The 12222-nt window shown below is 45.8% G+C and overlaps 1 pseudogene; it reads right to left on the bottom strand.

The window, feature by feature from the left end:
• Positions 1–8719: 8719 nt before the first annotated feature.
• On the bottom strand, positions 8720–10968 carry LOC126973560 (uncharacterized protein K02A2.6-like; annotated as a pseudogene).
• Between the last annotated feature and the right edge of the window lie 1254 nt (positions 10969–12222).

The following is a 12222-nucleotide window of genomic DNA, read 5'->3' as shown; positions in this document are numbered from 1 at the left end:
TGGCGCCAAAACTAGATTTTCTCAACATCCATGGCCTTGTCCAAATGCGGCGTTGCTCCTTTTCCAGCAGTTTATTTAATTCATCTACTAATAGTGGAATAAGTAACTTTGTATATTTTCTAATTATCTTTTTACGATCCATCATATCCGAATTTTAGTCTCAATAGAACTGAACTAACTGTGCTTATTTTAAAACGTGTGTGAACAGCTACTCGCTTACTACACTGTCTCGGCCGAGAAACATTTTACTGTCTCGCCGGTTTGCTCGGTACGTGTGATCAAGGCATTAATTAGAGTGGGGAATATTAATTCAACATTTCGGAAACGCTAGGTCTGAGGATAGTTTAGCTAATGAATTAGAAACAATAAAAATTAATAAAAATAAGAGTTATTTAGAATTCTGCCATAGAATTCAGCACTTACGGAGTATATTAATTCAAAGATAAATGAACAAATAGAAAATGCTAACTTGAGGCAACGAAAACAAGCTAGTAGTATATACTAGTAGTATATATGCTAGTAGTAGATATGTAGTCGCAAATAAAACGTCCGTTCTTTACACACTTCGTTTAATGACTGGTAGCAAAGAGCATAAACTAATCGTATCAGACCACAATCCGGTTCAAATACTACATTCCTCCAGCACCACTTGTTGAACATCTGTTAACAATGAAATATATGTACAAACAATATATAACTACATAACTATAAATAGGTTCTCAACTTAAAGAATAACTTAAATCATAAATTTATTATAATAAACAGATCCTAAATTTATTACTAAAAGAATATTTTATAATCCACGGGTTTTCTCTGTCGTCGAGAAACCGGTGGTGATGAGACATAGGCAGGTACCGGGTCTCCGTTCCGGTACCGCTCGGCCGCACCGCCTTCGTCTTGCCGCGCTGCCTCAGTGGCCTTCGACCCCTGCTCCTCCTCATCTCCAGTGACCGTGCCGTTTGCAGGTTGGGACGCAACTTGTGGACGTGCCGTGTTCTCGATACTACCACTATACGCTCCCTCGCCAGGGCTTAACTGAGTTGGAGGTGGGCTCGAAGGCGGCTGGTGACCGACATTTGATAAACAATCATTTTTATTTGAGAAATCAGGTAAACAAACGGTACCAGTATATTTACGAATTTGATCGACATGCCTTTTACAAACTAAATTTTCATCGTTAATTAATATTTCAAACATCCTACTACCTAATTTCTTTTTCACTAATCCCAAATTCCAAAAACATTTTCTTTGGCTATAACATTTTACCCATACAACCTCTCCAATTTCAAATACTCTACACGGTTTGTTATTTTCATTAGTGATATTATCAATTTCTTTATTTTGTATTCTAGGCCGTATTAAGTCCAATCGTGTTTTTATATCACGACCGAACATTAGTTTAGCCGGTGACTCACCTGTTGTGCAATGGACAGCGCTGCGATAGCAAAATAAATATTCTAATAAACTGTACTTCGATTCCGATTTGAGTTTGTTTTCGTACAAGATCTTTTTGATTATATTTTTACAAGTTTTCACCGAGTTTTCTGCCTGTCCATTACTACAAGGATGATAAATTGGGGATGTCATGTATTTAATACCGTTGTGATTACAAAATTGATTAAACTCTAACGAATTTATTTTAGCGTCGTTGTCTGCAACAATTAAATCTGGTAGTCCAAATCTAGAAAATAAATACTTAAGTTTAAGGATCAGCTGCTGCGTAGAAGTACCTTTATCCATTAACAGGCATTCGAGCCACTTACTGTAAGCATCGACGACCACGAGATATACCTGTTGGTCTACCGACAGGTAGTCGATGTGGAGGCGCTGCCAGGGCGCCGAGCCTCGCTGCCAGGCGGCGGGCGGGGCGCGGGGCGGCGCCGCTCGCACGTGTGCGCTCGCCAGGCACGAACCTACGTACCTCTCTATGTCCGCGTCAATACTCGGCCACCACAACTTAGCCCTCGCTAGTGATTTCGTTTTTGTTATACCTAAATGCCCATTATGAAGTTCCTTTAACATCCTTTCTTGGTATATTGTAGGTATAACAATCCTGTGACCTCTTAAAATACAATGTCCCTCAAATTGTAAGTCAGTTTTGCAATTAAAATATGGACGAATTTTATCACATTGTATTTTCCGCGGCCACCCTCTTTTCATATATCGACTTACTACTTGTAACGTTTTGTCGTGTAATGTAGCATTTTCGATATCCGCGAAAGATACAGGTAATGTATTATCGTTTATGAAATTACACCGAATTGATTCTGGTTCCCTAATATCATCAACCTGCGGCAAAGGCGCCCGTGAAAAAAAAAAAAAAAATCAGCAACTACATTATTATCACTCGACGTAGGGCGGGGGTATCGTCAATGAATTTCTCTCACGGACCTTGGTTGACGCAACCCCTACTCCCAGCATCTGTCCGATGCTGGGTTTGGCGAATGGTTTAGAGGAATATCAATACAGCGACCCTCTAAGCAAGGCCAGTGGACTATCCTTCTCGAGGTTGCCGCCCGTTTATTGGCCAAGTGCCTCCATAGAGTCATCAAATAATTTACACTAAGGTAATTGGCAGAACAGAAACCTCTGGCCGCCCTCCCCCAACCTACCCACACAATCCTTTCCTCCTTCACCTCACCTCGCGTGATCGAGAGGTCGAGGGCTCACTAACATCAGTGAGTAAGGAAATGCGATCACCCACGTGTTTGTGCCGTGCGTGGATACCCGTAAGGAGGGAGTAAGGAATCCTGGTGGTTGAGCGGATAGCGGTCGGTCAGTTACCTGCTTGAAGCAACACGCCTCTTTGGCCCTGATCTTCCTCTTAAACGGGCGGTCGGGGACTAGCCATTCTCGATCAATCGGCTGTGGCTTCCCGTCAGAGGGCTGCCGGCGAGTGACCCAAATCCATGTGGGTGCCTATGGCCCGGTCGCGGATGTTGAGGTGAGCGCGGGAGGCTCTCTTCCTCACGTATGCGGCTTCTACATTACTCGGCCGTCAGTCATCAGGTATTCACGGTGAGGGTTACTATATCCTCGCAGTAGTCCTGGCGGACATGTACATCAAGGTGCATGACGTCCCCTACTGAGGCTCCAAGGCGGGTGGGGCACTGACGAGGATGAATCTTAATAAATCTCTACCCATGGACCAAAAGAGAAACGTCGACCATAACAAACGAGCTGCTCCCTCGGGAGCGCTTAGCCAATCCGTCCAGACCACGGCTGCTCCCACAGCGCCGAAAGAGTCTTCCTCGCTGGATCTTTCCACCCTAAAGGAAGCCATACCGGCAACTACCTTCACGGACGATGCCTGGACGCTACCCATCAGGAAGGGAGATGCCAAGCCTACATACAAGGCACCTAGCAGGACCGCACGAAACCGCGCGCGAGCCGAGGCTAGGAAAGCAAGAATAAAAGCCGCTAAAAGCAACCCCCCCAAACCCAAAGAGGTTCAGGTAGACAGCGCTACTGGAGATAGAGGCGAGCCCGCAGGCCAGCCGACTATCGAACCAGTAGCAAGCGGTAGTAAGCCCCAAAAAAGGCCACGAGGGAAACGCGCTGGCCGAAACGTTCAGGAGAGGGCGGAAGCTCGTGCTGCTTCCGGGCAAGGTCCACACCTACCCAAGGGCAGCAAAAGAGCTCGCCCGGATGACACTCTGTCACCCCGCGAGGACGTTAAACGTACGCGAACGAACCCGCGGCCCACTCCCAAAAAGGGCTCCGTAAATTACGCCGACATGTGTAAATCTAACGATTTACTAGTCGCGATCATGCATGAGCCCTTCAGGGACATAAAAGCCGAGCAAGCCCAGGCGATACAGTCGGCAATAGAGGGTGCGATAGACGCAGAAGTCTGCGCCGCCACCTCTTCCACTGATCCCTTCAGGCTGCCCAGCTTCAGAGGCAGAGCCAACCATGGTGAGGGTACTCTCAAGCTTTGGTGCGAGGACACTTACACCGTGGAATGGCTTAAGAAGACTGTCTCCAAGATGACTTCACCACTTCCACACACCAGACTCGTGGTCAAACGCCAAGCCGACATCCCTAGGAAAGTCAAGGCGACCATGATCATCCCGAGGTTTTCCAAGGACGAAAATCTTAGCATGCTGCAGACCAGATTCGCCGGGCAGAATCCGTGGTACAACGTCCGCACTTGGAGCTTGTACCACATCCCAGAACCGGACGAAAGTGGTAGGGTGCGCATAGTCCTTGGGATACCTGAGGCAGATGTAGCTGAGCTCAAGAAGCGAGATCGCAGGGTCTCGTACAAATGCGGCTCAGTGTACGTAAATTTCCCCGAAGAGGAGGGTAAAGGCAGCGAAGCACCGAAACCAAACCCGGACGTGGCAGCGCAGCCGAAAATACCAACCTCGACCGCTCCTGAGGCGGCGCCCGACAACCGCATGGATGTCGTGCCGGAAGGAGGGCAGCAGCCCTCAGGTGCAGCCCCTGATGCTACACATCAGAAGAGGACCGATGGTGTCTCTATGACCGCCACTTGTAAAGAGGTTCGGACTCCCATAGAGACCAAATCGCGCTCCATAGACTGGTGGCAGCAAGGGGCCGGGGAAGTGGATCAGACAAAGGAGTTGGAGGACAGTCTACTGCACAGCGATGGCAGCCCAGACCGATCCACCTCAACTCCTTAAAGTCATACAAATCAACCTCCAGCACAGCTACACCGCGACGGCTAACCTGCGACGTTTGCTGGAGGGAAACACCGAGACCATAGCCCTAATCCAGGAGCCGTGGATTAGGAAAGGCAATATATGTGGTCTCAACAACATCGGAGGCAAACTTTTTACTGCTACCGAAGGTAAACCACGTTCATGTATTTATACTCCACGACATGTAACGACCACCATCATAAATGAGCTATGTTCCAGAGATCTAACCGCTGTGAAGCTCCAGGCAGATGACCGCCTAGGCCTATCAGACGTGGTCGTAGCGTCGGTCTATTTGCCGGGGGAAGAGGAGGTACCAACACCGGAGCTCACCGCGCTAGTCAGCTACTGCGAGACAGAGAGGCTGGAACTAATCATCTCCGCTGACTCCAACGCACATCACACCATCTGGGGCAGCCAAAAGACCAATAAAAGAGGTGAGGACTTACTTACGTACCTTTTCTCAACTAACCTTAATATACTTAACAGGGGCTCCGAGCCTACCTACGTTACGGCGCGAGCCCAAACTATAATCGACCTAACACTGGCAACCGACCATGTCTCTTCTCTCGTCAATGACTGGCACGTGTCAGACGAACCTTCATGCTCGGATCACAGATGGATTAGGTTCAACCTTCGCTTAAACACCAAACCTGCCCTGCCAAGGCGGAACCCGCGCAAAACGGACCGCACCAAATACGACAGATTGGTGAGAAATGAGCTTATGGCCATTTCCCTACCAGACGATTATAACGGTACCGCAGGTATAGAAACTCATGTAACTAACATAACTCAAACACTTATCAACAGCTATGAACAGACGTGTCCTCTTACTTCGACAAAGCCCAACTCAATCGACAAAAGTGTGTGGTGGGGTCCAGAGTTAGACAGGCTGCGCTGCAAAGTAAGGAAGCTGTTCAACAGAGCCAAAAATACTCGGGCACCAGACGACTGGGATGCATATAAACAGGCCCAATATCGTTTCAAGAGGCGCATCCGCGAAAGGAAGAGAGAAAGCTGGAGACGCTTCTGTACTAACATTGAATCCACAAACCAAGCGGCTAAAGTAAAAAACATCCTTTCACGCGACCCAGAGCGTAATCTGGGTTGCTTGAAAAAATCTGACGGCACATACACCAAATCCGACCCCGAGACCTGCGAACTACTCCTGCAAACTCACTTCCCTGGATGCCGCATCACAAACAACCAGACGTGGGAGGAAGTGGCATCGCAGAGCAACACACCGGATCAAACGGATTGGACCACAGCTCACAGGGTGGTAGACAAAGACAAGGTAATGTGGGCAATTAACAGCTTTCTTCCATTTAAATCAGGAGGCCTGGACGGGATCTTCCCAGGACTGCTACAATGGAGCGGTATGGGGCCGCTAGTAGCGCATTTAACTGCAATCTATAGGGCATGCCTGGCCTACAAATACATACCGCTCCAGTGGAGGGAGGTAAAAGTGGTATTTATCCCTAAGCCCGGCAAAAGTGATTACACAAATCCCAAATCGTACAGGCCAATCAGTCTCACATCATTTTTGTTGAAGACTCTAGAGAGACTCTGCGATAGGGATATTAGGGAAAATGCCCTCATACAAAAACCGCTACATGACAACCAACACGCCTATACTCAGGGCAGATCAACCGAATCCGCACTCTATTGCGTAACATCTCTCGCATTGAAAGGATTATCACGTAAACAATCAACCTTAGGTGCTTTTATTGATATCGAAGGCGCCTTCGACAAAACCCCTTTCACTAGCATAGGCCGAGCGCTAGCCGCTCATGATGTAGATCCTACAATTGCCGGGTGGATAGACAGCATGTTGAGGCATAGGGCGATACGATTTACTGTGAACACCAGTACTAGATGTGTGGTGGCAACGGGCTGCCCACAAGGAGGGGTACTCTCGCCGCTACTCTGGAACCTTGTGGTAGATGAGCTCATCACAAGGCTAAACAAAAAGAAACTGTACACAGTGGGCTATGCTGACGACCTCGCCATTCTAATAACAGGACCAGTCGAGAACGTCTTATGTAGCCTCATGAGATCTGCTTTTAAGATTTTGGAAGAATGGTGCGCGCAACACAAACTCACAGCTAATCCGTCAAAGACGGAACTAATACTATTCACTAACAAACGCAGCCTTGGTAATCTAACATTACCAAAGCTGTTCAACACCGAACTAAGCCTTACTAAAGAAGTTAAATACCTGGGGGTTATACTGGATAGTAAGTTGCTTTGGAACAAACACCTTGAAAACAAGCTGGAAAAAGCATGCATCATCTTTTGGCAGTGCAGAAGACTCATAGGCAGAACCTGGGGTCTTGCTCCAAAGATAAGCAGATGGCTCTATACAGCAGTCATCAGACCAATTATCTCCTACGGAGCAATAGCGTGGTGGCCCAGGACAGAGCTTGTGACAGTGCAAACCAAGCTGCAGCGTTTCCAGCGGCTGGCCTGCACAGCCATAACAGGATGCATGCGCACCACGCCTTCCTCGGCCCTTGAAACTATTCTAGGGCTAACACCACTCGACATACACTTTCAACAAGAAGCGACAATGGCGACTCTACGTCTAAAGCTGTTGGGTGTATGGAAGAATGAAGACGGCCTAACAGATAAGCTCTGGAATAGGGTAACAAAGGATTATCCACTCTGTGAGGCACCATGTGATAAGATAACTAAAACAAATACCTTCCATAAAAACTATCACATACAGCTATATGAGAAAGATGCTGACCAGTCAGGTGTAAACGAACTAAGAATTTACACAGACGGCTCGAAAATGGCTACTGGAACTGGTGCCGGCATATTCTCACAGGAACTAAACATACACATTTCCATACCCTTGGGCACACACAGCTCCATCTTCCAATGTGAGTGCGTAGCCATCAAGGAAGCCGCCAGCGCTATATTAAGAAGAAAGGTACATGGCCACAACATCAGATTTCTTTCTGACAGTATGGCGGTACTAACAGCGCTGAAGGGTACCACACACAACTCAGCACTAATACACGAATGTCACCAAACCCTGGAGCAAGTTGCCTCTTATAACCAGGTAACTCTGCAATGGATCAAGGGACATAGTGGTTCGTTGGGTAATGATGCAGCGGATGAGCTTGCAAGGCGGGCATCGGCAAATACAGTGTCTGGTCCATTGCCACTTCTGCCACTGCCCTTCAGCCAAATGCGCTCATGGATACGCTCTCTCACCAACGACCTACACAACACCCGATGGATGAATGTCTCAAGCTGTAGACAGTCGAAGGTGGCGATACCTGCACTATCGCCCAAACTGACACGTAGACTTATGAGCCTCAACAGACATGACATCCGTATAATGGTGGGCACCCTAACGGGTCACACATCACTAAACAAACACCTTTTCACAATCGGCGTAACGGACAGCCCTAAGTGCAGAGGTTGTCTGACCGAAGACGAAACGGTCGCTCACGTAATCCTGGAATGCGCGGGGGTGGCCAACCAACGGGCAAAAACCTTAACCAATACAAGGTCGCTCCAAGAAGTCTGTGAACACCCCAGGAATGTTCTGAACTTCTGGAAGGAGCTGGGCTGGTTGGAGTAACCGGCCATTACTGCACGCAAAATGGACCCATGCTAGTGGTTTAATTGCGGAAACAGGAGCCCTATACCTATATACCTATATACCTATCACTCGACGTATACTGTACAATATAATTATAGGCCGACAAAGTTAATGCATACCGTTGTAAACGCGATGCCGTGGTTACCGATATACCATTTTTATTATTAAAAATAGCCAATAACGGCTTATGGTCAGTTTTTAGTATAAACGGCTCACTGTGACCCTAAAGATATTGGTGGAACTTCTTCACTCCGAATAATATAGCTGTTGCTTCCTTGTGAATTTGACTATAATTACGTTCACTGTCAGACAAGGAACGGGAGGCGAAAGCCAGCGGTCTCTCGCTTGCGTCGGCGCCCAGGCCTGCGGGGCCCGCGTCCACCGCCAGCACAAGCGGCGCGCTCGGCTCGTAGTGCGCCAGCACGCGCTCCGACTGCAGTTCTCTTTTTACTCGTCGCACCGCCTCCTCCTGCCGCCTGCCCCATTGCCACTCGCAACCCGACCTAAGTAATTCGTGTAAGGGACTCAAAATCGACGAAGCATTCGGAATAGTTCACCATACCTATGAACCTTTTGACTTCCGACACGGTTGTAGGTATGGGAGCGTTCACTATTGCCTCGACCTTTTCAGAACAGGTGTGCAGCCCGTTCTTATCGATCACGTACCCTAAATAAGTGATACTGTCCTGAAATAATGCACATTTTTCTTTATGTAACCGTAAACCAGCGTCAGCTAACCTATGGAATATCTCCCGCAATCTTTTCAAATGCCGTACAACATATATCGTCGATCCAACAGCTGACTCCGTCTATGCCCACTAGTAAAGTTTCCATTGATTTTTGAAATATTGCTGGTGCCGCAGCTAAACCGTATACCAACCTAGTATATTTAAATAGCCCTTTGGTCGTACTAATCGTTGTTAGCTTCTGTGAGTCCTCGGACAAGCGAAATTGGTTATAAGCGTTAGATAAGTCTATTTTTGAGTAGTGCTCACCCCCTCCTAGCTTTGCAAATACTTCTTCTATTCGTGGCATAGGGTACTTATCTATTAAAAGGTCTTTATTTAGTGTAACAGAATAATCACCCGCTATTTTCACTGTACCGTTACCCTTTACAACAGGTACAATAGGGGTCGCGTAATCAGAATGATTTACCGGAACTAAAATACCTAAACCCACTAATCTGTCAATTTCTGCTTCCACTTTATCTTTCAAAGCAAAAGGAACGGTACGCGGCTTGAAAAATTTTGGAACTGCTTTCTCTTTTATATACAAATCCACACAAAATTTGTTAAAACATCCTAACTCATTTTGCCATAGGTTCTCATACTCTTTTAATAAGGAAAGTACTTCTACGTCGTCAATACCTACGTCTATGTTCTTATTTTCTGATAATAATTTTAAATCAAATAAATACATGAAATCCCGGCCTAATAACGGCGGACCGCCATTATGAATAACGTAAAACGTTATGTCTTTATAAATATTATTATATTTCACATTTAAAAATACAGAACCCACCGGTGTTATTTTATGTCCATTATAGAAACACATTTTTAAGTTACAATTATTGTTAAGTTTTAAATGAGAGAACTGTTGTTTATACATCGCGAAGGAAATAACACTTACACTTGAGCCTGAATCTAATTCCATTTTATAAAATTTACTATTTACATAGACCTGCACGATTATAGGTGAATAATTGACATACCTCATGTTAAATAACTCGCATTCTTTACAGCTTGGAATATCCTTCACCGGATTATCTTGAACACTCATATTATGCACTGGGTAGCCACGCTTAGAACACACTTTCTTCAAGTGTCCCTTACGACCGCACTTTTGACACGTATACTTCTTATACCGACACTTCTGGGAATCATGATTACGAAGTCCGCATGTGCTGCACCGAGCCCCTGCGCCCGGCCCACGCTCGCCACGTCGCTCATCCGACGCCGCCGCTCGAAATTTGCTCTTCCTTCAACACCGAGGCTGCCGCTCCCATTGCCGTCGAATTTCGCGCCTCTCGCGCGCTCGCCGTCTGTTTCGCAACCTCCACCGCCCTTGAAAACGTCAGATCATCCGCTTTCAATTCGAAAAGCCTATCCCGCTCAGGACCGATTCTCAGCCCGAGCACAAACCTGTCGCGCAGCACCATGTCGAGTGAGTCACCGAAGCCGCCGTGGATGACGAGCCCTCGTAGCCTTGCTGCCCACTCCTCCACGCTTTCGCTCACTTCCTGTACTGCGCCATAGAATTGTGACTTTTCCGCGAATGTTGATTTTACAGGCGCAAAATGTTCATTTAGGGCTTTCACTAGACATTCGTATGACACGCTTTAAATTTTTGTTGGATGAATTAGGTTATGCGCTAACCTATATGTTTCATCCGTTAAGTAAGTCAGTAAAACGGCACACTTGTTGTCGCCCTTTATTCCATTTAATCTTATAAATTGTTCTAAACGGCTGTAGAAAATCGCCCAATCTTGGTTTCTATGATCGAAACATGTTAAATTTCCGATAAGGCCGGCCATTTTGCACGCGCGCGTGTTAATCCTCGTCGCCAAATGCGGTAGTCGCAAATAAAACGTCCGTTCTTTACACACTTCGTTTAATGACTGGTAGCAAAGAGCATAAACTAATCGTATCAGACCACAATCCGGTTCAAATACTACAATATAGCACTTAATGTTTTTCTTTTAATTTAGCACTTTATTTAGTAAAAACTGTAAAAATAGTATTGGACAAACAGAATTTACAAAATTTATATAATTTAAAAAATAATTCATTCAGAAATAATATATTTAACAGAAATTTCAATCATATATCAAATTATCATATTCAAAATATGTCAAATTATCATGATAAATCAGGTATAACATGTCAATTTAGAAGTAATAGGTCTATGGACAATTTATACAATTTTAATCGTCACACGTATAACAAGAACAATGCAAATGCAGAATCAGCATCGTTCGGACAATGCTCCGCCTTATTTCACTAATGGTGGAACTAGGTCAAAGACTGATGGACACATCTCCAACCAGCTTTGGTCAATCGCTCGTCTCCGCTGCTCCTGCACGACAACGCGCGACCTCATACTGCACAGCAGACGGTCTCCAACTTGCAAGAACTGGGGTTGGAAGCTCTCCGTCATCCGCCCTACTCACCAGACCTAACGCCTACAGACTACAATTTTTTCCAGAATTTGGATAACTTCTTGGCGTGAAAAAAATTAAATAGCCGAGAGGCAGTACAAAATGCCTTTGGAGAATTTGTTGTCTCCCGTCCAGCTGATTTATTTAAGAAGGGCATTAATAAACTGCCGATACCTGTGATTACTTCGATTAATACAAATAAAAAATACATGAAAAAAATTCGTTTAAATTTTTTCATACAAAACGGCAGTTTCATAGGTAAACAAGACCTAATAATCTTCGACCGACATCGTGTTTTGGTATTTGGGCGCGAATATTGATCAAATTATGAAATGATTTTGTTTGTAAAGGTGTAACTCGTGTGTGTGAATGTTATCAGCTCTCTCCGCCTGTTTGCAACAGTGATATTACAGCATTAATTAAGTGAGATTCTAAGTTACAATTGTATTCAAACGCGGGTACCGACAAATATTAGTTTGCTAATGCATCATCGACGAACAAAACGGCCATATGCAAGTGCGGCGCGTGTGGCAAATTCCTCAAACCGATAGGAGCCGCTACTTGTACCATCTGCCTCAGTTTGTACCATAAGGGGTGCGTGGGTGTCCCGGATACGGCCACTATTATAAAAGACTGAGTTTGTCCAGATTGCAAAAGGAGGACCAAGAAGGGTGACAATAGCGCAACCCCTATAAGAGGAATATGCAGCGGTACTTCTAGCACTTCATCTCAACCCTCTTCTACTGACATGAGCTCGGAGATAAGAGAAATGCGACGCGAACTCG

Source organism: Leptidea sinapis, chromosome 29 (genome assembly GCF_905404315.1).
Source record: "Leptidea sinapis chromosome 29, ilLepSina1.1, whole genome shotgun sequence".
NCBI classification, from domain to species: Eukaryota; Metazoa; Arthropoda; class Insecta; order Lepidoptera; family Pieridae; genus Leptidea; species Leptidea sinapis.
Note: the sequence above shows the minus strand (reverse complement) of the source record. Positions and strands in the feature narration are given on the sequence as shown.